The sequence below is a fragment of the Aquila chrysaetos genome, chromosome 11 (assembly GCF_900496995.4).
Source record: "Aquila chrysaetos chrysaetos chromosome 11, bAquChr1.4, whole genome shotgun sequence".
Lineage (NCBI taxonomy): Eukaryota > Metazoa > Chordata > Aves > Accipitriformes > Accipitridae > Aquila > Aquila chrysaetos.
Window position 1 is genome coordinate 12,025,922 of NC_044014.1, and position 27,092 is coordinate 12,053,013.

General features: G+C 41.6%; 1 protein-coding gene and 3 long non-coding RNA genes across 18 annotated transcripts in view; 2 read left to right on the forward strand and 2 right to left on the reverse strand.

Annotated features, from left to right (window-relative positions):
* LOC115348056 overlaps positions 1 to 27,092 on the reverse strand; it is a 96,690-nt gene that overhangs the window by 68,744 nt on the left and 854 nt on the right. The gene's annotated exons all lie outside the window — the stretch shown is intronic.
* On the reverse strand, positions 972 to 4,347 carry LOC121233628. Its single transcript, XR_005933529.1, has 3 exons — positions 4,265 to 4,347; positions 2,592 to 2,708; positions 972 to 1,822 (listed from the first exon to the last, which is right to left on the reverse strand). It is a non-coding gene; the product is annotated as an uncharacterized LOC121233628 (long non-coding RNA).
* Positions 1,829 to 5,171, forward strand: LOC121233629. The gene is made up of 2 exons (XR_005933530.1): positions 1,829 to 2,548; positions 2,640 to 5,171. It is a non-coding gene; the product is annotated as an uncharacterized LOC121233629 (long non-coding RNA).
* LOC121233627 lies at positions 8,638 to 25,289 on the forward strand. Its single transcript, XR_005933528.1, has 3 exons — positions 8,638 to 9,871; positions 23,986 to 24,283; positions 25,208 to 25,289. It is a non-coding gene; the product is annotated as an uncharacterized LOC121233627 (long non-coding RNA).

Below are 27,092 nucleotides of genomic sequence, written 5' to 3' on the forward strand. Positions count from 1 at the left end.
GAGTTCAGGGTTCATCAGTCAAGCTAATTTGTTGAACATTACCCTGCTGTTGCTTATCTGGGATAATCTTTCCTGCTGGAGGAGGGCAGAGGCAGGCTAACGCTCTTGGTCCCCCTTTGCATGAACTAGTTTTATCTTCCAGCCAGTGCTCCTGCTGTATTGCATGATTTCTGTTTAAAGGTGGCCACAAAGAGGGAAAAACGTGTATCAGTGTCCTTTTTGTTTCTATTTCATGATGTGCCAAGGAGACAAGTAAGGCTTATTTCATTACAAATACTGCATCTGTGCAGGTTCAGCATCAGTACCACAGGGCTGATATCATGATAGGGTGAAACAGAGGGTTTGGGAGCAAATTGGTTTTGAAAAGCCTCTGTGAAACTTGTTTTTGATAACACTGATTTTCATTTATTTTCCCAATACACACTTGGGAGAAAAAGTCTTGTGGGAGATATGCCTGCCTCTTTCATCAGGAGCTGAGAAAACTTCTACTCATTGATTCACTTGTAAAATTCTCCAGCAAAAACAACTGCCTGAAACCTTTCAAAAACACAGAAAGTGAAGTACTAAAAGGAATCCAAGAAGAACCCTTCCCTTGACAAAGCCTTCAACAAAGGGAGAGTAAATCGTGAGATCAGACCACTGTAGCAGGGAACCATCAATGGCAAGGAGCAGGGGAAGGGCTGAGGGACTGCACGTTCACCAAAGCATATGGTTACCAATTTGCTGGACATATGTTGTATTCCCCACAGGGCACAGGAGGACTTTTGGATTAAAGGGTGTAAATCATTGGTTATCACCACAGAATTAAGTTCTATTCTAAAGGTACAGAGTCTAAATATATATCTTTTTCTCCCTGGAGATCTCTTCCCCTAGTTGTAGCTCAAAACCCACCGATCACACTGTGCATTGCTTTTAAGAAAGAAAATTAAAATAACTGTTGACACAGACTTTTTTCCTTTATTGTAACACTTTCTGGGGGACAGGGAGGGACAGAAAATGGTGGGGGGAAAGTAGAAAGATAGAAAAATGTCTTGGGACATTTTATCCCATAATTTCCAGAGGGAGCCATTGATCACAGATGTGCTTTTACACCACAGCAGCACCTAATTATTTTTCAGGACTGTTGCAATACATGTTTAGGAATCTCTGAATAATAGAACCATATGGTAACATTGTCAGAAGGATAAAATAGGAACCCAGTAGGCTGGGGGAGGGAGAATGCATTAAAAAGTGCTGGCTGTAAATAGAAAACAATTTGTCAAACAAAGAATGAGGAAAAAGTAGGAATGTGAATTGTTGAAGATAAAGATTTTCTTCACATTCTCCGGAGAAGATTCCAAGAGCCTTTTTCTTTGTTTCCCAGCCTTTTTGCTACAGTCATTCCCAGAACATCTGTCCTGTGAGATTGGGTATGGTGCTGTCACAAAATTTTTGGAGGACTGAGCAGGAGCTTGGACAGTCGCTTTACAGCAGGGCAGGAGACCTGGACATGACATGCACGGGGAGTTCTGGATGTGCCATTAGTGGTGTGAGGTCTGATTCTTCTGTGAAAGCTTCTCCTGGTGCCCTGAAAGGTGCTGAAGCAGCCACAGAAATATGGGAGGCTTTGCCATGGAAGCTTTTCACTTGGGACAGTGTCTGTCCGGACAGTGGTTATCCAGGCAATCCTGGTATCACCAGTTTCACAACTGAACACAGACTTGAGGCACCCACGCTCTTTCCTGAAGAAGTTAAGCCAGGACCCACTGAAGGGTTCAGCTCTCAGAGGCATGCTGAAAAAGCTCCTTTTAGGTCCAAGAACTTCCACATCTGCCTGGAGCGTCTCAGAGATAAATAGATGTGTATGTAATGGATAACACATACGGAAGGGGGTAGTCTGATATGTCCATGATGGTGTCAGCTCTATTTTATATACACTATAGTTATGGTTCACCCAGAGCCCAGCACCTTCTGATGCTCCACACTTGCAGCTGGGCTGTGAGATATCCCAAAACCCCAAACAAATATCTAAAGTCCTCAAAGTCCTCCTAGATAAAATGCTCATTTAGAAAGAAGAGAACTGCCTGAGGAAAACCCATGCCCAATAACTCATAGGACCATGCTGGAACATACCACAGCTGAGCGCCCTTCCCCTGACTTTATCTGCATCCTTACTGCAAAGTGGGCAGGTCAGAGCTCAGCTTCAAAAGCAGCCTGGGCTCTAATCTTTCTCACCAGATGGACAAGAAAACACATGCTAAAAGTATGTGCACAATGGCATAAGGCCCCCTTGTCTAAGTGGTTAGAGGATTGGGAGCTAAGGTAAATTTCCAGGACAAACCTACAACGCAAGAGACATGCACACATGCAAGAGGAGGCTTTTTCCACCACACAGCTTGGGATAAAATGACTCCACATGCTACTCATCTGTGTGGGCATTGCAGTGCAGGAAATCCACCCAGCAGAAATCAAGGCATCAGAAGGTGACTGGGGCTGTGCACCGCAGTGGAAAGAACGTCTCCTGAAGAAAGGATTGCCACCACAGTGATCACAATGCCCCCAGCATGAGGTAGGAGCAGCTGTAATTGTGCAAAGTGCTCTTTATTCATTACCCTTCACTGAAGCTGTGCTCTTGATTACGCCTCTCAAAAAAACTTCAGGGCGATGTCTGTCTTGTCCTCAGCAAGATGCGATTTCCTCTCTCCTCCTGGAGAGTACATTGAATTATTCTGCAAGGGACCAACAAGTTTAACTGGCCCAATGAGCTAATTTTAGAACTTCATTCTTGATTTCAGATTCACTTCAAATACACTTTATGAACAAGAAATATAAATGCTAACAATTTTAGGGTCACGTTTTTCCAAGGGGCCCAGAAATCCTCATTGCAGTATGTTCTTCTGCATATATAAATAACTAAAGTCACAAATGATCATTGTTAATTATCTGCCTAATGTGCAGAGAGCATCATGTAGCCAGATCTCCAGAGGGCATTCACTGCAACCACAGCTGACTGCAGGAACAAAATTGGAAACTGCTTCCCACCCACAGGCCCATAACATCACTGAAGGATTGGAAAGGGGAAGGAAATATGAAGACCTGTGTTCGTCCCCTCAAAATCCCCCAAACCTAAAGAACCTGAAGAAAATCCAAGAGAACTAACCACATAGCCCTCAACAAAACCAAAAGTGACTACTCAATCTATTATAAAATAACTACAGATGACATCAAGATATGTTGTCCTCATCCTTGCTTAAATAAGTAAGTTTCAAAGAAATAAGAACAAACTCTTCATGCTTATTTCTTTTATTTTCTTTAGCTAGTTCTAAAGGAACTAGTCTGGGCACAGCTAATAGTCTCCCTACACACCAGGAAACTCTGTACAGGCTGGTTTACTCTGCTAAGACTCAGTTTACTGCTGATAATCAAAGCAGTGTAATGTTTTGCATTGACCTGTCATTAGTCTTGGCCCATGTAAATCCCTCTGGATTGCCTCAGGTGCTGGCTGAGGAAGGTAGTGACCATGTATTAGCCAGGCCTAAACTCAACTGTTTCTCTCCATCAAGACCCAGACCTATCACTCCTCCAAACACTTTACAATTTAACATTATGTTTCTGCTTTTGCTTATCATTGCCAGCTTAATCTCCCTGTCCCGTCTGGCTCTCTTTAGCAATTACCGTTTCCTAGATTTCTCTTTTTCACAACATGAGTTTTGGATTATTTTCTTCCCAGATTTAGAAGTCTGCCCAAGCCAAACCTCAATGTTGATTTCTGCCCAGGTTTTTAATCCTCCTAAATGAATTTGTATTGCCTTTTGTCAACATTGGTTGTCATAAAACCTCTCCTATCTTGCCATGATCAGCTTTTAAGTATCTTGTTAAACCTTTTTTGCTTGGGGCAGAAGAGGAACATTTTAAATTTCCAGCTCGGCACCAGAGGAGCCCAGCACACTGCTCAGGGTACAATGTATTGCACAGCAAATATGTTCCCTGTAGAAATTCCTAGATGATAGAGTGGAAGATGCATGTGACAGACCAAACTCCATTTTCTTAGTGATTCATAAAGGATTTGCATCTCCAACAGCCACCCAACATAACAATAATTACATGCCTAAATCCTTAACAAACCACACCGCTGAGAAACACTTCCCAGGTGTGTTTATCAGAAAAAGGTTCAAGTGATAACTTCTGCTGCTGTGCTTATATATCTGACCTAGAGACACTGTTTCCAGACTAAAAGCAGAGTTTCACTTTTCATGGCTCATTTCACCATTGACTTAGCACTTACTCTTTTATGAGGGGATCACAGCAAGTGCCAACAAAGAGGGTATTTTCTGTAGATGTCCGTGGGAACAAGAAAAAGACCCAGAGTATCCTACGAAAAAAATAGAATACATGAATAAAGACTTGTTACTCCTGACACAATGGGGCAATAAAAAAACAACACTGTAGACTGTAAGTAGAGAAATTCATTGGGTACTTTGTCTTATTTAGGTTTCCCTATCTGCTTGCAGAGATAGCCTCATTCTCTGAATAGCAAGTATACACAAGATTGCTTTAAACTGTGCAGCTATAACACAGACACCTTAGATAAAATATAAGGCTTTCTGGATGGACAGCAGTTAGTCAGGGGAAGCCTTCTTAAAGATGATATGAATTGAAAACACTCATTTCTTAAAATCATGAAGGTGACAAGTGGATTCAATTAATTCAGCCTGTGATCTTCTATTAGCTGTCCTTAGCCTACACCTGCTATCAAAATTTTCTGGGCAAGAATAGCCTCCATGGAGCTGAGGCCAGGGGCTTGTACGTGCTCCCTTGGGTTGCTGGTCTTGGTGTCCAACCATCCCTGAATGTACTCCTGTCCAGCACCCTTTGTGATCCAAGAAGATAATTTAAGGCTTTACTCTAAAAAACAGCCACAAACTCTGTGATGGGATGTATTTTCAGTCTCTGCCATAACGCTAGCGAGTAGTGGGTATGCAGCAACAGATTCCTATTTCCATCATGTCAGCTCTGCTTAGCATCCTTTCACAATCTCTTTTTTGTCACACCACTGACTAACCTGACAGGGACTAACATAGCATGAAGCAAGGTAACATGATTGAAGAGCTTGAGAAATATTAAACCAAATACATTGCAGAGAAATTCGTACCACTAACTGCTTTCTCTCCCTTCTTTTTTTTTCTTGAGAAGAGCACAGCTGGGGAGAAATGTAGTATTCAAACCAGAAAGGGCCTTAAAAGCAAACCCTGCAAATCCCTCAGTCCAGTAACTTGAAAGCTGGCCTTTATTTTGGAAAGTTTCCAGCAGTGCCAGTAAGCTGAGAGAGGGTAATAGAGGACCTTGGTCCTAACCAGGGCCTTTCCCACACTAACAGTGTAGGCACTGCCACTGTTCAGTGGAGAATCCCCACAGATGACTCAATGAACTAGACAACACGTATTAGTTACAACCGTCATTTTCTTCCCTTTATGCTAAACCTGAATCTGCTCTCTCCCCAGAACAAGGTCAGAGCTGAGCCCTTCCCTTCCTTTAATTTCATTTCTTCCCCTGACCCCTATTTTGAATATTGCTGTTAAAGTATGATGGCCAAAAAAGTTCTCTTAATTTGTACCCATAAAGTCATCCATATTTTGGGGCATGAGAAGGATAATGATGCTGCTATCCACAGCTTTCAACCATTTCCCCTGACACAGACTCAGATTATCCAGTGCCATGACTCTCCATTTCTTTCTTGGCTCCTTGGCATCCTTGGGTGCTTTATACCCTGCGATGCAACCAAAGAACACTGGTTATCATATATTTCTGTTTTAAGTTACTCCAGTTTTCTTAGTAGGCCTTTTGCTGAGGAACTGCTAATTCCTTCAACCTTAGTGTCATAATGATACTGTCTTCCTGAAAGAAAGAAACAAAGGAAAGAAAGAAAGAAGAGAAAGAAAAATAATTCAAACCACTTGCTTAGCATTACCACCAAGACGTACTTCAAAACTACAGAAGTGTTCACAAACTCCTGCACCAAAACCTAGCTATGATTAACCAAAACAAAGCTATTCTAGAGCATTATTAATGAGAATAAGGGGTAAAATTACAATCAAGTTTCCACTGATTCCACAGTACTGCAGCACATTACATTGGTATCTTAGTAAAGAAACCTTAGACATCTATTTAAAATGAATTAATTTTTCCACAGAAATACTCTTATGAAATGTCCATAAAATTAGAAAAAATTAACACAAGTGTGATACTGACACTTTTTTGCTTTCATAAAAATGGGGCCTACAATGTCTGTTGGGACACAGAAAATATCAGTTTTTGCAACAAGCAAACCTTCTCATTTTTCTCTCTTTATGAAGTGATTTTCTAACTCAAGCTAACTTAACAATATCTTTCTACTTCTTGCTTTTTAGTTTGATTAAAGTTCTCACATATGCCTTTAACTTCCTGACTTGCCCTGGACTTCACATGTCTTTTTTGAGGTTTCATTTCAACCTACTTTCCCACCCCTGATACTTCCTTCTCTTTCCACAGCGTAAAAATACATCTTTTTTTGGTGCTAGCTGTTCAGAACATCTTCTGGTGTTCATATTGTTCATCCACTTCTTTCAGTGTTGACTCATCTCTGTGACTTCCACTATTATCTGTCCTGTCATTTCCAATTCAGGTCTTAGAGCATTATGATGTGTTTTCCCTTCCACACTGATGGATAGATATGGTTTGAAAGAGGGAAGTGATAGAAAATAAAGGGCTTTCCTACTGATCTCATGTCAGTGGGGTTATTCCACGATGACACATTTTTCATCAGAACCCACAGCAAAACCAGAGGAGACCTCTGTTCCCCCAAAATATCAGCCTTTCTATAGCTGGATGTCCTTAATCACCATGTGTTAATTCGCTACATTCCCACTCAGTGCTGTTCTACGCACATTTTTGTACGTGTGTAACTTTAGCGGTTAAAGTTAAGCCATTTCTCTATGAAATGTCTATAAAACAGAAGCTTTAAAAAGGTGCTTATGTGTCAGGAATAAGTAAGTCTTACTGACGTAAGGACCTCTATTCCCATTTAACTGCACCTGTCACCAGAAGGCTCATACCATGCAGATATGCCCACGTGTACATGGGTATAGCCACATTGGCACAGATGCTGCACATAGACCGGGCACTAACATATGACAGACACCACTTCTGGCCCTTGAGCCCCCCTGTGACAGGGTCCCTGAGGGTGGCTTTCATCCCTCAGAGCTGGAGGCTTTAGAGATAGTTGACTTAATCAAAGAACACAACAAACAGGTACACTGAGATGTCTGACTGAACCTACCCGTGCCAGTCATTGTCCTCGGTAGTTTCATGGGTTTTGGCAGAAATCACATGAATACTCATGCTTGTGTGGCTGTTACTAGAAACCAGACTAACCCAGTAGGTTCTGCCTTAAGGAACAGCAATGCACTAACACAAGGAGTTTCTTTACATGAGATAGATGAGCAGGTAACAGGTGGTACTTAACAGACCTGAAATGAGTAGCAAGAGAGTAGGATGTGATAAAAAGGCATTATTTAGGCACACAGAAAAGAGACTAATCAAATCATTGAGAACAGCAATCTGAGGACAGATAGCCTGCCCAGGAAATAACAACAGGAGAACAACATTTCTTGTCACCTACTGTTGTCCTGCAATCAATCACCTTAAAGCCTCATCTCACTGCCATCAGCAGTGACCTGTGCAGCTCTTAGCACTGTTGCTAGCTCAGCACTCTGCTCCCTGATTTCCCACTTCAGTGCAACAAGTGCTTCATGCTCTGATCATAACTCAGCAAGGAGGTATGCTGCTCGCACCAACACTTCTGACGGAGAGGTCTTTCACAGTTCTGGATATCATATCTGTGAAGATATCCTGAATCTCATACCCACAGATATAATATTGGAAGAACTCCTGATAAAAATCAAGTAAAATTGTGGTGACCTACAAAGCAAGCCTGAAGGCATCACCCCCACTTGTCACTGGCCTACAACACTGGGAAGATAAATTACTGCACACTAACATCATGTTTGGCTCTTCCTGTGAACTACAGCGGTGGCAGCCTCCCAAAGCTAGGGACAACAGCAGAGAGGAAGACCAGCAACATCCAGTCTGGTCTCACATAGCCTGCAGACCCCCATGAGAGCAGGTCTGTGATGGGGGGGAGTTTCTGACCTTCTGTCTCACACAGCCCATGGTCGGTGAGCACCAGCACACAGCCTGCTCTCTCCTCAGCTTGAGATGAATTGAGGTTTCAGCCACACATTTGTGTTCTGCTCCAGGTCTGGGGAGCTGCTTGCTGTTTTGGAAATTTGAGGGCAAGTGAACCAGCCTTTGGAGACTGGTCAGCAATACCACTTCGTACACCCAGACAACTGAATTGATCCAAGACAGACCATGTTTGGGAAAGGGAAATCTGCAGGGAATCAGCTTTGTTCAGCAGCAGGTGATGTAACATCGCTGGAAAGCAAGATAGGCAGAGAGTTCTGATGCATCCTCTCTCTGTCACAAGAACAAGAACTGAGGATGGAGGATATTCATACAAACGTGGGAAAAAGCAGAACAGAGGGAGGAACAAGCAGACGGGGAGGAGGAGGTGCTGAAAACCAGCAGGGGAACAGGTCTTTCTGGGAGAGAGTAGAAAGGATTTCACATTGAGGAAAGCTGTCGCCAGTTATTTTTGTACAGATTTTAAAGTTCACCGAACCCAGCTCTGGAAGTTGCATGTTGTGTTTTTGGCTGGCAATATCAACATACCATATGGAGAAGCCTCAGTTTGAGATTTACAATATTGTTTGGATTTGATATTGACGTATTTTCATTACTGAACCTGCCTTGAATTGTATGTCCTTTTCTTTTGATGTACGATGGGTGAAACAAACCCATAAAAACAAAGGAGCAAAACCTAAAAACAACAAAAGAAACACACAGGGAAATTCCTGTATTGTTAATTAGACTTGAAATTCATTGACTTTTGCATCTTGTCTTTAATAGCACCTACCAGACACGGTAGATTCCAGACAAGAGGAAGAGGAAAGAAATACTATACTACTGTAGATATCACGGATGCTGTTTCTCCATCTGTTTGTCCCATTATTATTGGACCGCTCCCCCGTTTTAGGGATTTGCTGAGCTAGTGGTGTAAAGGGGGGAACAGTCTAAAGATAGTCCTTACATTTACTGGTATAATAAGAAATGAAGGGCAACAGCTTCCACCTTCTATGCTCTGAGAAGGTCCCTAGCAGAAAATAATCTGGAACAAAAACTTGGAATGAATGAAAGCATAGAGGTTGAAGGGAGTGAAACATACAGGGAACAGAAGAACCAGAGCTCCCAGAGACACAGGAGCTGAAACCACTTTCTAGTTTTCCTACTTGTAAAACTTTTCTCTTGTAATGTTTTATGCTTCTGCTGAAATTGTGCCTTATGTACTTTGAAAAGCTCAGGGCTTTTGCCACTCCAGACCACTGATCACAGCTGCCAAAAGCAAGACTGTCAGGTAATTAAATGCCATGCGACTAACCTGCTGACCTGATCACAATGCTTGGCGTTGGAGCCTGGGGACCCGATCTAAGGCAAGGAGAACAACCATGGCCTTTCAGATCAGCCCAGCTAATGCCTGAATGGAGCTGCTGAGGAAGAGCAGGAAAAGTCAGAGGGTGGGTACAAGTCTCCAGTCCTGAGAACCACTGTTGAGAGAGAAGGGCAGCTTACTTTACAGACCCATCATGCTGTAAGGACATCAGCTAATTACATGCATAGTTGTCCACAGGGAATATGAGAATCCCAAGAAGCACCCTCTGAGCTGCATGGAGGAGCTGCAAGAGTACAGGGGAAGTCTAAGGGAGGCCAGCTTCATGAGGACAAAACCAGCATTTGGGTATCTGAACCTGTTGTTGTTTGGGGGTTTGTTTGTTTGTTTGTTTAGATAATGTATTAAGATTGCAAACGTTTTAGAACATGAATACTGTTGACTACATTCTTCTTGTGCTTACCACCTTGTGTCCTTATCCTGGATGGGGTCTCTCATTGCTACTGTAATATGAAATCCAATATCCAACAGTATCCAGCAAACACCCTGGGCTAGATTTGAATCCAAGAGCTGTGCAGTGAAAGATTTTGCATTTTGTAAACCTCTCTTCAGCCAGCCACTGTCCCTAGTTGATACTTTTTGCTACAACCTGCACTTTAATAAACTATACTTTCCTCTGCTAATTACCATCAGCAGCATGAAATCAAACAGTAGTAAAAAGCCCTCCTACGCATCTCTTCCTCCTCCTTGCAAGCCCATGCCGCACCAAACCACATATTTGCATTTTCAGAGACTGCTTGCCTGAAATGTAATTGAAGACATACAGATCATCTGTTTACAGTAACAAATTACAGTAATTTCAGTGAGGCTTTCGTGACAATTTCACTCCTAACGTGGCTATTTTTGACATGCAGTTAAAACACAAGAAAGATGCTGGTGACATGATCAGAAAGCTTGCAAAACATTAGATGAAGAAGGAATACTGTAGTAATCTTTGCTATAGATATAAGAAAAGCTATACTGAAAAGAGAGCCTCTGTTCCCTTCCTGGAACTCCAGATGAGAAATTACGAGTACATGATTGCAGCACAGTACTGTGTGGTACTACACTGCTGTAGCTGGTTTGGGTCGAGCTGTGCAAGGGAGAACCCCGCTAGCCATGATCCTGCTCCAAAACCTCTTGAGCACCTCTCTAAGCAGCAACTCCTGTACTCCCCTCCCTTGGCATCTCCATCTATTTCTTAGCTGTTCTACAGGCTTCAGAGTATATCCATCTTCCAGGTAGCAGCAGGAGCCACACAACACAAGTTCAAATTGCTGCTTGATTCACCTCATGAGATTTTCTACTACTGGTTACAGTCTCTGGTCTGCATTTATTAGAGCCTGGTGACGTAGGGTGCCCAGCACTCTACCACAAAGCCAGAAACATGAGAACCTTTTTCACTGGTCTCCTGTCACCACAACTTGCAGAAAACATGGTGTTGGTAAAGATGTGGAAAGAAGTGCAGACAGCAAAGGCAGTTATTCCAGTACGGTAGGAATCAGAGGCTCCCTGGGGAAACAGCTTGCTCATTACGCTGGGCACTGGCAGAGAAACTTAGGGACCAGTGACCTATGCAGAACCAGGACTCTAATCTCCCTGTAGATATCCACTGGAGAAAAAAGCTCCATTGGATTCAGTATTTTAAAGGCTTTTCCTGTATAAGTGGGAAAAAGGAAAGGGAAAAGGCATAGACTAATTTTTAATTTACACTGAAGGTCACAATTAAAAACTGAAGCTACATGTTGCGGGGCGGTGGGGGGGAGAAAAAAAAAAACAACACTGCCCTTGATGATATCACTTACTTAGACTTTGGTTGACATGTCTGATATTCCACTAGCCTGCCTACTTGCTGCTCATTTCCTGATACTCTACTGGTACTTCTGAAAATTCACTTATGCTGCAGTTGGAGCAGAGGGAAAGAAAGAGGAAAAAAAACCTGCTGCTGAAAACTTAACACTGTCACTGTGCCCTCATTTCTAATTGTAAGACAATTTGTGCAACACCAACCCAGCTCTGTCATCTCATAATCTTTAAAGGCATTCATTACCACAAGCACTGTTGAGGTAGGAAGCAGTCATATTGTCCCCATCACAGAGCAGACTGAACCACTGAGGGATTAGATAATTTGCCCAAAGACAGCTGAGACAACTCAGGTCTGCCAAGCCAAGGCATGGTGCTACACCACCTTCTGACTGGTTCAGCTGAACTCTGTTCCTTTCTATTTTCTTCCATGCTTTCAGAATATTCACCAATTTATTCTAAGTTTTAAAAGAAATTAAAACAAATATTATTTGCCAAGAACAGTTTTTTAAAATCACAAGTCACAGCTGAGTATATTAAATCTTGAAAATATTAAAAGTCACTCTGGAACCCAAATTCTCCTTGAATTTCACTAAATGCTTAGTTGCATCTCTTGATCCTCAATTCTCCCGTAAATTCTCTCTGATATTCTGGCCAGAGATAACCTGAGTACAAGATATGTTTAGGTCTACTAAGTAATTGTTATCTGCAATGGCAACCTTAGATTTGGAGGAACACTAGAAATGCTAGTTTGGTTCAATTGATATGGTTATTCTCTCTGAAATCCATCTCTCTGCAAAACGCTCACCTGCTCAAGTCAAAAGAAATCAGCTTCAAAGTGGCCAAGACAATTTTGTATGTACATTAATTATCAATGTCACCTTCACTGCCATGGCACCTTCCTCTTGGCACAGATATGAGAACGTAAGACCCTCTCTGCTGTCTTTAGTGAGCAACTATGAAAGGGAAGAAACTGGCTAAAACAGCTTCAAGATCTTAAAAATAGGCCATAGCCTAAGTCCTATTAACAGATTACTGCTGCTAGCAAAATTCTTTCTTTTCGTCATAGGAAGAATATTAAACATTGATGAAATTATGTAGTTTAATAGGATATAGCAAGTATTACTCAACTACTCTAACCCCATCAAAGTAGCCCAGTTATTCCTACAAAGTTATTAATCAAGTGGAGACAACTGGAAAACACAGTTGACCTTGAACACATATGCGTAACTATCAATTAACTTAAGATACTAAATGTACATATAAAACAGTATATTTGTAGACATGTGGCTATAATGAACTGCAGAAAGTTTCAGTATAAAAGTAGCCTGACAGGACAGAAAAGCAGCATCTTATAGGCAGAAAGCTGCCCTGAAGGAAAGATAGTAAATTCTGACACCCATATCAGAAAAAAATAGGACTTCAAGTCTTTCAGTCTTCAGGCAACAACAGTTTATATGCAGATGAGACATAAACAGAAAATTTCTATCAAAAGGCTGGAATTGTCCCATTGACAATTCCCAGGGGAAATTCAGGTCAGCAAGAGAATAAAGCAGCCTCGCAAAACTGACTTTGTAATTTTCAGATTGGTCGATTTCAGTTATAATTTTGAACTTCTTTTCCCCATCTCCGACCTTCTGGCCAGAAGTGAAATACTGATCTTCAGGAGAAACAGCCAGGTCAACCTCCCTGCACTTATCTGAACCCACTCACCATGTGGGAGGAAGGACGGTTCTGTGGTTAAGTCAACTGAGAGTCAGATTCTGTTCCCGGCTTCCTCTGTGACTGTGGGTGCCTAAAAATTATAAATCATTCTCCTAATAAAAGAGAAGCTGTAGAGGAATTTCATTCATCAGCATGTGCAAGCATGCTTATATACCAGAGCGTTAACATATGACAAAGTCTTTATGTGCAAAACATCTGTGTGTTTGGAGGTTCAACTCCCACTGCATTTGAGTTTAAGCCATAAAATTTATGCCAGATCTGAGACACGCCTCATACTCAGGTATGCTGTTGCAAAGATAGGGTCAATGTGCACAATGGGAAACAACGTGAATTGTACTATTCTGCCACAATGATTACTAAAGTTTTTATTTGGCCCTCATAAAGAATTCTAATTTTTTAAAATACATTACTCAAGTGAAAAGAGAATCAAATGAAGATACCAGCCTGGCAGACAAAGCATCACTGTCTATAGCCAACAATGTCCATTACAAACATGTGAAGCAAAAGGCTGTGAAGCATATACTGCTTCAGCTGTATTTTTACCCGTATTGCCTACAGGCATTTCAGTTTCCTATCTCTCACCTATTTATATTGTGTTTACAAGAGTGTGTGAGCTGGTGGCAAGCTCTGCTATTTATCATGCTGAAGTTGAAAGGTAATCAGAGATTCTCCTACAACAAATAAATTGAGGTAGATAAGTCCTTAAAATGAGCCAGCAAACTCTCCTTTCTCTGCCTCTATTTCTGTAGCACACCTCTAAACAGGCAGCTCTGCTCCAGTCCACCGCAGAGTTCATTAGGAAGACGCTGCATGATGCATCAGATGTAGGTGTGCGTGGGAAGCAAAGTTCAGAGTTTCATAAAGCATTTTGCAAATGCTTTTCTAAGCATGTGTAGTACCATTTGCCTCAGCTGTTTAAACCCTTGCATTCAGAGCTCTGCTCACCAGAGTACTTTACGCTACACAAGAAAAATTTAATTAAAGCTTCATAAATATTTCTGTAAAGAAAGCCAAGTGAATTCTGTGCAAGCAAAAGGAACCAAACTGACTGACATCTCTATGAGCTGAATTCCCTTGTTTACTTGCAAAGCAGACCGAGGGCAAACACAAAGCCAATTTTTCTCCTACACAATATACATCAACCTGAGGAACCTTCTAGGAAAGGCAGGAAAGAATGCACCCATTCATTCATTCATTTTCTGTCCTAAGACTACCAGCTAAGGAGATATAGCTTCGAGAGGGAGAAGGAAAATAATAACTCTACATGAGGCAGACCTCTGCCTATTACAGGCTTGATGAAGGCCACTAAATTATTTTAGATTATATTTATAAGAACCAAAACAAAAAAAAAAACAAAACCAGGAGGCATTCAAAAGCAAGCTTTCTAAAAGGGAAAGGATATGCACACCTACCTATCCTGCCCTTTGATGCTTCCTTCAAGAAGGGAGATGGAGAACAGCACAAAGAAAACTTATGTGGCTGCTAGAGCCATATGAACATTTCCAGTAGCAGGAGTGCTTCAACCTCCAGATACATTGGGAGGGAAGTGACATTTATAGCCCTATTGAAAACAGAAATAAAGAAAAGCAATAAAGAGAACAGTTGTTTAACCTGCCTTCCTTCCTCTCTTGCCTCCCCTTAATTCATATACCCTCCAGGAAGAAAGATTTGGCTCTCCTTTGACTTTTCAGAACAGCTGGTCTGTCTCTAACAAATGAGATACCCAGAAGAGGAAGTCTAGGAGTGATTGAGCTGCTGAAGAGACCCAGCTGACCTCAGGGCATCGCCTCCCCTCTATTAGAGAAACCCAACCCTTCCTAAATGCCAAAGTTGAGACATTTCCCCACAGCAGTTCAGGCGAATCTCTGTTTTGTGGAATGTATCTTGCTAATATTTCTCATCATTGCTCAAATCTCGCTGTCCGTTTCATTTGAGGAATGCAGGAACAACTCAGCCACTGCTGTTTTGATCATTACACTACTGACAACTGCTGTGAGCCTTACACACAAGGGGCTATAATTTTAGGTAGAAATTTTAGAGTTGTTTCTAACAAGCAGTATTTTCTTACTTCTTTAGAGATTTGTCATTTGCTTAGTCATTTAAGCGGTGTTAGGTTTCCTCTAAGCAAAGGGAAGCAATAATTTCAGATCAGAACAAGAGCTGATGCATTTCCAACCAGATACATAAAAAAACCTTTCATGTCAAGTGTTGCAATGAGTTGGGAGAGCTCCAGCATTCTGCACAGCAAAAAAAGACTTTCAGAGTTAATAGAGAGAGTAATACTGATGGCAGGCTATCCGCATCATTGTTCCACATTAGCAGTAGTGCAAAATGAGAGCCACGAAAAATGCTAGGGCAAGGAGAGGGACATGGTGTTCATTAAGGGTTGCAGATGGTAGTTAAAATCTGTTAGCAAAATGCTGTGTACATTCCTTAAGCAGCTCAGCTCAAATAGCAAACACAAAACACTACAGGAATCACACATTCCTCAAGTCATTTCCAATGCACTGGCCTCGGCTAAGAAGAGGGGACCAAAAGCTACTAATGAATGTGCAGATGGGTCTTTGAATGATGCTCCACACTCAGTATAAAAGGCGGTATAGGGTCTGCAGCAATACTTGTCAGAAACATTGTCCACCTGACTGAATGACAAAGGGGGATGCTTTAATTATTATTGACAGCAGCCACTTTTTGTAGGAGCTCCTAAGTTTCTTGAAATTGTACCCAAAGCCCTTAGACTGTCCAGAGAAGTCACTTTTTGAAATGCCTCATTGTGAAGCTCCCAACCGTACATCTGCCATCACTGTCCCTGTATCCAGTTGGACAACTTGGACATCATTACATCAAGTCACTGAACTCTATACCCAGCTCCTATTAGAAATGAGCTTGCAGTGGCAAATTTAGATCTTCATGCTGCTATAAACTGGCAGATATTCAGATGCAAGATCTGAGCCCTGTCTCCTATTTCTAGCAGATGCGTGAAAAAGTAGCTTGAGAGAGTTAAGCAGTGGCAGTCTTTAGTTCATGCATATGCTGCCATAACATACCATGAAATTATCATCTAGCAATGACTTAATCTGTGACCTGAAAAGTATCCCCTTCCACAGGAGCGGGAAGCAATACTGTCCAATCAAAAGCTGTCACTCACAAACCTCGTGCAATTAGCTAGAGGCATGTTGCTACTGATAATAACTATAATGAATCCCAAGCAGAGACACCTTCCCTGGTAGGCTGCTGTTTGGGCTTGAAAAACAGTTTCAGAATAAATAAAAACAGAAGCCATCACATTAGCTACTGATTTTTCACCTCCTACTCAAGCACTCCATAGAGATCCACTCTGGGATCCGTCAAAAGCAAGCAATTACTCTCAATCAAAGATATCTGGCATGGAGGGAGTGACTTAGTGCATTCCTTGGGGTGGGTGCATATTTTTATACTAATTCAGATAATGGAGCTAGCTTGCTGAGTGGGAGAGAACTACTCAATTCCGAGATTGCCTCCCAGCCCCCCTTCCACTCCATTCCTTGATTTTTAACATACACCCACTGCTTTATGACTGGTGCATTACACATAACCAGCTCCTGAGGTGACTGCTCCTGGGTAATAGGAGAGAATTGCTCACATTCCAATGTTGGGCGAGTTGATTTTCTTTCTTTTTTTGTATTGGATATAACAACATGTATATTACACTGTACTGCAGCAAACCCACATTTTTTTCCTCCACCTCCCCTCAGATCACACAATTTAGAAAGGTAACTGAGAATGCCAGGAACAAAGAAATCGGATGATGCCGTGTTGCAGAAAGATCTGGCCACAGCTTGTGCTCAGCTCTTCACAGCTGGTCTCAAAAGGTACCAGACTGGTGACCAGTTATCTCAGCCAAAACCGTTACAGGAAAAGAACTGATGTCTGACTTCAGGCTGACATTTCTGACAACTCTGGCCAGGGCCTCCAAGCTGATATCCTGGGCTGACAGCTCGTCTGGGCACGTACTAACTTCTCTCCCTTTTGCTAAGCCAGCATTTGTATTTCTGGTCCCTTTCACTTGTTGTCAGAGAATAGAGTGAGTCAAGAGAAAGCCTGTGCTGGCAAGCCGAGACCATTCCAGGCATACTGCTGGTACAGGCAGCTTGTTCCAAAAGACAGCCAAGACCTACAGCCCCCTTTCCACTTCCAGCTACCTCGAACCCGTTACTCTCTGCTTGGGTCCATTAGACTGTGTGTAAAGTGATGTTGTATCTCTACAGGCTCACAAGAATTTGATGGTGTTTGTAAAAAGCTTTTTTGTTATAAAATACTAAAGAGTAGTGTTGTACAAAGTAACTTATTTGCCGGTAACTTCTTTTTGTAATCTTATTAGTACAATCTAGCAAGAGGGAAATATTTAAACGTTATTCCCAAATAAGGCACTCCCCTATTAAGCACAGTACATCAATTATGCCATGTTATCCGTTATGCCATGTTATCATTGTCAGTCTCCTACCCGAGATGGCATAAAGGTGCTTTCCTGGAAGATAATTTACTAGACCTATTTTTGTTTAACCCAAAAGTTTCCCTTCCTTCCACTTTTGAGTACACATTCTCCAGAACAGAATTAAAGAAGTATTTACCCCAGATAGCTGAAGGACAATATGAGTGAAATGTCTTTCTAGCTTTATCTGTGCTAGACAGCTGGCAACTGTGGATGTCTGTGGCATCCGGGTAGAGACGTTTTCAGGGGCTGCTACTGGCAGTACGCTGCAGCATGAGAGCCTGCAATGTAACAGGGTTTGGTTTTTTAGTGCAGAATATCTCCCTTGCAAAAAAACCATGTCCCTTGCCAGCACAATGTTGCCTGCTGTACAGCAACTGCGTAAGAGCAAATAAATTACAGTGGCACATCCAAATCTCAGTGTTCACTACAGGGAAACCTTGTCAGCAAATTTCCCCTATGGGATACATAATACGGTCTTCAAATACATTATCACTAGTAGTAGACAGCTGGAAGTCAAACAGCAGCTATAAAACCCTTTGAGATACAACAGTGGCACCTTACAAATGGGTATCGTTCAACACCTGTTATCATTCTAACACTTTATTTTCTCTCCCATTATGAATCACACTGGTTTTCCCTGACAGAACGCACAAACCAAGCAGGTAAGGTAGCTGGCCAAAGAAAACAATTCTTAGCTCTGTGTAATTTCACAATGAAGGTAATTAGTCACATCCTTGCTCTTATCATTTAAAACAATGCAGAAGAAAGAAAGGACCTACCTACCACTGAAATTTTATTTAGATTAAGATAGATGAGACTTAAAGACAATAGTAATCTTAGAACAATTTGGTGTTCAAACTTAATCCAGAATAAAGGCAGGACTGCTGTGATTTACCTTCTTCAAAGATTTGCCTTCCAAGTAAAAGAAGTTAAACTGAAGGAAGTACCATTTCTCTAAAATATTAAATTATTAAATATTAAAACATTAAATTATCATGGAATATTGTGCAGATAAATCCTCAGATTTTCAGAAAAAATACAACTCTACTATGAAAAAGAGAGGAACAGCTATTTCTGAGGTAGCATGTCAGAACAAATATGCAAGAGCAGAAGAAGAAGAGGGAAATATTATGGAGAAGGAGAAAAGCTCTTAAATTTGGCTGTGCAACAAGAAAACAAAAATTACTCACTTCTCTCAACCTAAACTATGCTGAGTTTTTCTCTCATATAAATTTAGGCTTCCAATCCAGAGTCAGACCTACATTAGCATCACAACACTGAGTCACTCAGCTGACTGACGCAGATACACTGAGTTCTCCAGCTGAAGAACTTAAGCCTTTCCCTATTAAAAACAGAAACAGTCTTCCTTTCTTTTTTTCTTTCTCTTAAACATACTGCTCCTCTTAGGAATATCAATAGCTTTAAAATGATGTAGTCTAAGTGTTGTAACATAGAAACTAAATTATCTTCTTGGACAATAACCAACCTGCAACCTGAAAACAAATGTTACCTTCTGTGACAGCCTGGTTCATTTAAAGTTTAAAACCTTTTTTACCCCTTTGTCCAACTTCCCGCAAGTAAAGTAGAAGCCTATCCCATAAACTGTGGTCATGGGAAAAGCCACTGCTAAAGTATTATGATTCCCAACTACTGCACATCAGTTTTATTGTGAAAGATTAAGAAATAATCCCTATTGCGCTATTATTCCCAAACTGTTGAAGCCTCAAAGTTAGTTAGCTGTGAAAGGCTAACAAATATTGGAGGTACTAACAAAAATGCTATTTTGTAACTCACTTCAAGACATTCTGACCACAGTAGTTGCCGTAATGATGTCTCCTGTTATTGTGTATTTCCAATGAAGGGGATTTAAATGAAAAAATGTAACCCAATTGTGTATCTCACCACTGATTAACCAGCAGTTTGTCTCTTAAGCCACTCTTAATATGCAGAGTAGCTCTTCATCATCCTAGCAGATGAGAGCACTTTTCCATTAAAAAGTCACTTGCCCATAAATCAGAGCTTATCAAAAGCAACATTTGACGTGTGCAAGCAGAGGAGTAAGAGAGGAAGTCAGTGAGCGAGCAGCAGGCTGAAGGAGCACACAGAAGTGTGCTATACTCTGGACCAAATGTGCGTATCACACAGAGATTCAGCACAGCTAATGACATCTTTTCTTGCCAGGCATTAAGATCCCATTAACCAGTGAATCATTCTACCATCTGCAAAAAGCAGGTCCTTCCTCCGCCCTCGCCTCACTCAGGACAAGTAAAGGGGAAGCTTGAAAACAACTTTCAGCTCTTTTAATTTGTTCTTATGAACAATTTCATTGTCTCCCTTGGTGATATCATTGGTGATATCTCCAGTTCTCTCTCAATGAGATTTTACTAGTGTAATGTAACACACAGAGACCAACAGGTTTCCAAGCTGCATATACACCAGCATTCAGAATGACAACCAAAATTGACACCTTTGAAGACAGCTGCATAGACAAATAGATGGTTTCATGTTCATTGCCATTAAGCAAAGCAGCATTCATTTTAGAGCCAGGGCTGAAGAAATACAAAATATTACAACAGAGCATCAAGTTGGGAGACTAACAAATAAAATGGAATCTAGCTACCTGCTAAGCCCCCAGTCATCTTGCAACTTCCAGAGACCGCAGGAATCTTCTCGCATGCCAGATACAAAGGAGGGCAGTTTTGTTTGGAGGTCAGTGCCTGCCACACAAGTTTTGCTTGGTGGTTTGGTGCTCTGATGCCATACAAAAACCTAGACAAAGAAGGAACTCATGTCACCTGTCTATCTTGAGCTGCCAGTTGATAACCACATGCCAGGAACTGCTTCTCTCCCTCGTTCCAAGGAGGCCAATTAGTCATTCATCAGGATGGCCAGACCCAGGACCGTTACAGTAGCGAGTTACTCGTTCAAAAGTTACTGTGAGTGTGGCTCCCCAAGAATTTCCTTAGTAGAAGTCCACATCCCACATCATTGCCACCAGAGTTGGCACGGCTGTTTGGACACCCACACAGGCAACCAGACCGGATAACTGATCCAGATGAAAAAAAAAAAAAAGGTATTTTTTGCTGTGCTAGCATCATGGGGAACCTGGCATAAAAGCTGGTGAACACGACTTCAGCAACTTTGCTGTAAAAAGCAAAACCGCAGCCAAATGATCTGTTTTAGCAAAGAAGTTGTTTGATTTTGTTTTTTCTTAAAGCTAATTTTCAAAATAGTTAAAGCTGCAATACAAACTCTGCAGTTTAGGCAGTACCTCCTCCCTCACCATCTCTTTTGTTTTTAAAACACTCATCTGGCTTCCAGATCAAAATGAGAGTGCCACTAATGGGTCTTGAAATCAGCTTAGGGAAAAAAAAAAAACAAACACCAACAAACCAATTCAGACAATCTAACTGATTTCACAGGCATTTAGAGAGACTTTTTCACACTTACAAGCAACAGCCCACAACAGGCAGTTGCCCCTCTAAATCTCTAAAACCTAGGGCTGCTTCCTCCCCACACCTGGTCAAGAACAAGGGGGGATGGAGCCAGTCCAAACACCCTCCCACCCTAGTGTTATTTACATTCAGGCTCTAATTTCTATCAAGATAAAGAAGATAATGGGGGTTGGACTAGATGACCTTTAAAGGTCCCTTCCAACCCAAAGTACTCTATGAGTCTAAGAGCATCACAGTGTTTAACACCTAGTTTTTCTAGTCATTTCCCTTGAGTCCCATATTTAAATAAAGAAGAATTGAAACAGAAGGGGGAGGCTTGGGTTGCAGTTGCACCAGTTGCAGGGACTTCACACTGAATTGAACATGACACTCAAAATTGTTGTTAGCTGCCTGGTGCACCTGAAGGATCATTTCTATCTCAAGAACAAGTTTTGCAGACTTTGTGTTTTTGCGACTGACTTTGTTTCTCTGTAGAGAGACAACAACTAACTTAGCAAATTGTAGATATTGTTTAGCTAACATGCAAGCTTACTCATGCTTCATTATGGCACGAAGCATCTAATCTCTTCTTCACTTTACATTATAAAGAATGCATCCGTGAGTTTTTTTGTTTTGGCTTTAAAGAGAGCATCATTAAGTGCTGTGCCAAGAAACCTGATTAAGACACTATTTTAACTTGTAAGTTCTTCTAAAACAAACATTCAATTGACAGCTTTAAGTAGATGACAAATGAACTCTTTTAAAAGAACATTTTAAAATCAAGGAGGTAAACCAATTCTACCCTGCAAGAAGAAGAAAAAATTACCGATTCATTAAGACTAGTTTGATATACATTCATTCAACAAAGAAATGCAGATTGTCACAGCTGTCTTAAGCAGTGATTACAAATGAGTTATTCAGAAGTACTATCCATTCCTTGATAAGAGTTATTCAAGTTATTTTACTACCGTCGAGTACGATGGCAGTGCACTGACAGTCTCCTGATAGTTCCCCAATGTCCCCTGCAGCTGGAAGTGGCAACTTTGCACCTTCTGACAGAAGCTCCTGAGAACAGGCAGTATTGGGCTACTGTGAGCTATGCTCAGAGGAAAACAACATACTAAAACTTTACTGAACTCTCCAGGAACCTGGGGTTTCCTTGTTTTTCTTTTCTTCTTTCTATTTCCTTATTCTAAGATTCCACAAATAATCCATTAATAACTTATTCAGTGATTTAAGTTCCCTTCCTTGATCACCATTCTATATTTCATGATGAGTGCTGCCAGCAGCAGCTGCTCAGGCAACTTAGATGATGCTGTTTGTGCTCTCTGATGGGATGAGTACCTCACCACTGCACTTTACAGCAGTCACCACTGAAGAAGCCTCTGTGTCATTAGTGTGCCATGGACATCACCTCTTCATAGGATTTCTCTTTCCCTTCCCTGCCATGTCCTCAGTTACCTTCAGCTTGTATGCTCACTATTCTAGTTTCCAAACACTGTCCTCACTGTGGCCTTAACAGCAGATGGAGGAACTGGGGGGGGGGGGGGGGGTGCAACGGGACTTGTCGCTATTCTCTCTGCATGTCGGTGCTTCCCTCAAATCGCTATTTCATTAACTGTACAGCAGCTAAGCTAATACCTCAGTATTAGACTCACGGGATATTAGAATTACAGAGTGGAAAAAGGATATGAGTAGCAAGAGGAAGTGTTAATATAGCGTGTTTAAAGCAGCTCTTTCTGTCCTCTTGCATCAGGTAGTTGTCAGTAGCCCAACAAGATTTCTCATTTAAAAAGAAAAAAACTGAAAAAAACCTTTTTTTTTTTTTTTGGTAAAAAAACCTGTAAAAACCACCTCAGGGAGCAAACAAACAACTTTATGCGCAAGTGTATGTGGTGGCTCTCCCTCTGGGAAAAGTTCTATTTTTCTCTTTGTCATTTATCCACCACTCAAACCTCCACATCCTCCCCACCCTTCAGCGGCTGCCAGTTCACACAGAGTTTTGCGACGTGATCGTCACCAATGCATCTCACAAGGCTTTATAATACCGTCTTAATTTTCCACTCTAACCAACTTCTTCCCCCTTATACTTCCCACAGGGTGAGAACTTGAAAGAAACAAAAGAGGAGTCAGTCACCTAACTTCACATTTGCAATGAGTGGCTGCAGCCCGAGCTGAATCAGAGCCTTTTGAAATTGAGTCATTTTGCCTAGTTTGCTCTAATGTGATAAGCTAGATGGGATAGAAATTCTATATATTATTACACAGAATTATTTCAAAACATGGAGCTAAGATAAAAGCAGAGTCCAGGGAGGGCTAATCTGTGCCTGGCAGCCCACACTTTAATCACATGCCGATTACTTTGTTAGTCATCTCTTCATCAGTGCTCTCAACCCACTCCTGCTCCTCCTGCAGTAAACTTTAATTAACCAAAGAAACACTGGAGTTACTCACTGAGAACAGAGAAACAGAAAAATGGAGGAGCTGAATGCCTCTCATCATAGGTGAGAGTGAATCAGTTCGGAGGTAGAGGAAAAGTCAACTTCTTAAACCAAAGCAGCAGAAATACCTGTCTGTGAGCAAACAGTTTGAAAACAATCCAAAAGGAAGATCTTTGTACCGTTGCACTTTCATGTTTCTTTCCCTGGCATATGTTTTGGGATAGCAGCTGGTCTTTTACAATAAATTAAGCTGAGAAAAAAGCAAATAGAACAACACATGAGTCACCTGCGTGGAGAGTTCACTAAAATCACTGCTGTTCATCTGCTGTGCATTATCCTTACTCTGATGGGACAATTGTTAGCTAAAAGCCAAAAACAAGCAAGTCACATAATAGCAATGTTTGTACTTTAGGCTGAGCCTTCAGTTCTAATTTTAGTGAGCTAGCACCACCCCTACATGTCATGCTGATTACCACAACAGTAACAGCATCTGTCATGCTACCAGCAAGTAACATCTGAGGTGTTATGGTTTTGTTATGCTCTTAGGGATAATAATTAACCATCGATGGAAAGGAAACCACTGCAGCAAAGGATGATCCCACTGTACAACTAGTTGAACAAGTTGTCATGACTTGCCAAAGAGAATCTGTGGCAGGGCTAAGATGTTGTCCTTGTGGATCACCATCCTTGCACCAGCACTAGCACTCTTCCCCGCCACATCAAGCCAGGCAGCATGAGATCTGGAAGATGATTAAAGGATAATAAGGTCCTGGCTCTTCAGCTGGGCATATTTCCACATCGTTCCTGGAGTGCAAAGAACCTAGTAGATTACTTTAGCTATTAGGTAAGTATTGGAGAAACGAAAGAGTCTGGCAGGTCCCAGACTCTACTGGGTTTTACAATAGCAGCCAGTACTCTGAGTCACACGAAAGAGCTGTGCTTTGGACAAAAGCTGCCTATTAGCCTTGCATGCTCATAAGAGATTCTGCATAGCATCCTGCACCCAGCATGCACCTGGCACATTTGCATAATTGGCAGTATTAGAGTAGAAAGAGGATTATGAAAACAGTGACTGAGGCAATATTCAGCTCCAAATGGATGTGCTGCTACTACCCGGCCATAACAGGCTGCTGACAGAATAAGCTTTAGATAGATTTGTCACTTCCTTAGCCTCATTGTCCCTTCATTCTTCTCCTAACCTCTGTATTACTCCATTAATGCCTCTCCCAGCTTCTCTTTCTTCCCACTTCTCACCAGGGTCTACATTTTGCCCATCCATAGCACTCTGCCACTGCACCACTCTCTCCCTTTCTCCCACTCATGATGTGATGCCTCTCTTCATGCCACCATCTCTGCCTCAGCCACAACAGACCAAGACCAACTACACCAGGATCCTGCTTTTGACAGCAACTACTGGCAGATACCTGACAAAGACAGCAAGAATCAGCCTCTTTTTCCTCCACTTGTGGAGCGTCCCCACTTCTTCTGCCCCTCACCTTGCTGTCAGTCAGCACTTGCTCTCACACCTGATCATGTGAGGATACAAAAGATCCTAATAACTAGGTTTGAGAGGAACAAAAGCAAAGCTTTACAGGAGCTTGCCATCTGGACAGTGCTTGGTATAGAGCTGTCACTCAGTGCCACATTCACATGCCAAGTCAGGTCTATCATTAGAGAGACGCCTGTATGCATCGGCTATATCCACAGCTGAAGCAGAGCAAATCTCAAAGAATTAATCTCCATTTTTACACACTCTCTTTCCTCTCAGGCAATGCTGTAGAAGCAGTGTCCCTGATCTGGCACTTCAAGATGCTATTGCTGCACCCTGAACAGCAAAACAAGCATCAAAGGTAACGAGGCATTGCTCCTCCCAAGCACACTGCAAGAGGCAGGCAATTCCTTCTTACCATTAAGGCTCCTGCTCCCCTTAAACAATTTCAATTTTGCGGCAGCAAACTGCTATCTCCCTCCCCTAATCAAAATCCCACAGCAGTAAGTGCATTTAGCCACCTCTGTATTTCACAGTCCAGAAAAAGAGAGAATGACTGTTGTGTTGGCACAGGAAGGATATCTAGGCAGCCGCGCACAAACTTGCTGACCTGGCACAACATTTGGCTGTAACGCAGAACTATTTTCCCATGCAACTCATTGTTAGCGTTTAATTGTGAACACTGTAGAAAAGGCTAAAGGATTTGGAGGGAGGTTATGGGAAGCAGAGCATGATCTGGAATGCTGTTCTGCAGTCCAGAGAGCAGTTGGGGAAAGACAGCAGAGGCTGCCTGGATAAATGGGGAAGGTTGAAAGAAACTAGCACCATGCAACAGCCTGTCTCCAAGCACAAATAAGACTGGATCACCACAGAAATCGAGTTTCATAGCTGCTCTCATGCCCACTATAAACCGTATATAAATCACATCAGTAATAAAAGAGCAATAAATCACATAAGTATTGCATGATCCGATTCATGATTGGATTCAGGGGGAGCAAAGGGTGCTCAGCATGGTGTTTGCAGGAGAACGTTGAAGTCCCTGGCTACAAAGGGGTGGCTTTGAAGCTGAAGGAGCCTATGTTTTCATGAGTGCTTACTTTGATTACTAACATGTAGATGTGCAAGTCATGTGATTCAATAAAAACATGTAAATCAAATGTGAATTGAATTCAAAACTGAATTTCAGGAAATTCACATACCAATATAAAACAAGCACAGTGTAAAGAACTGCTAATTTGTTGTCAGTCATGTCAAGTTCAGACCCTGTTTTTGATGTAAGGTTTTCAACTCAGATATAGATATGTCTTACAGTTTGATTTATGCCAAGAGGTCTCATCTCCTCTAGATTGCACAGAGGAGTTTTGATAGTTGAATAATTACTCACACATTGGAAGCACAGACTTCATCATGCCTTCTGTCATGGTGTCTTACAACTCTTAAGTCCAAATCACTGACAAATGCTGTATCTAGTATGCCTGTAACTGCAGAAATGGAGGAATAGCTGTATTCCTTATCTGTTCCCTTTCATATGCTTGTATGCTTTGATAAGTGTTCTAAAATAATAATACAACCATCAGAGAGGTAGATCAGAGACAGAAGTTTCAAAAGCCCCCGCTCCTGCCTGTGCAAGAAGCTCTTCTAAGCACTAAGTTCTTTTGCTGGTTCCCCTACTTACTTGTCTGAAGCCCCACTCATTTCTGAAACTCTCATCTTCTATTCAGCTAGCATGAGACTTCTTATTAAGGACTGAGTTTTTTTCCTAAGTCTAAGATAGCTTAAATCACTATATGATCCGTAGATGGCAGAAATCTGCATCTAGACATTTGTACCTGCCAGCTGGTAGAGAAGCTCCTCTAACACTATGACAGTTATTAAAAAAAAAAAAAAGTCTTAACTAAGCTTCTCAGTCCCTTTATTACAAATAAACATCATGCTTCACTATACCATCTTGCCCATCACAGTCCCCTTCCTTTCGGCTCAGTGGGTCCCTTGAGTCCCTTCTGATATCCAACTCCTCCCAGGAGCTGTAACTTACCATGTCACCCAGCTGGAACCCTGCTTAGGATATTAAAAAACAAAAATATATGCTTCTCAATAGCACTCTCTTGATTACCTAATTGATTTTTAGAAATTAACAATAATAATGCTAAAACACCCAGCAGCC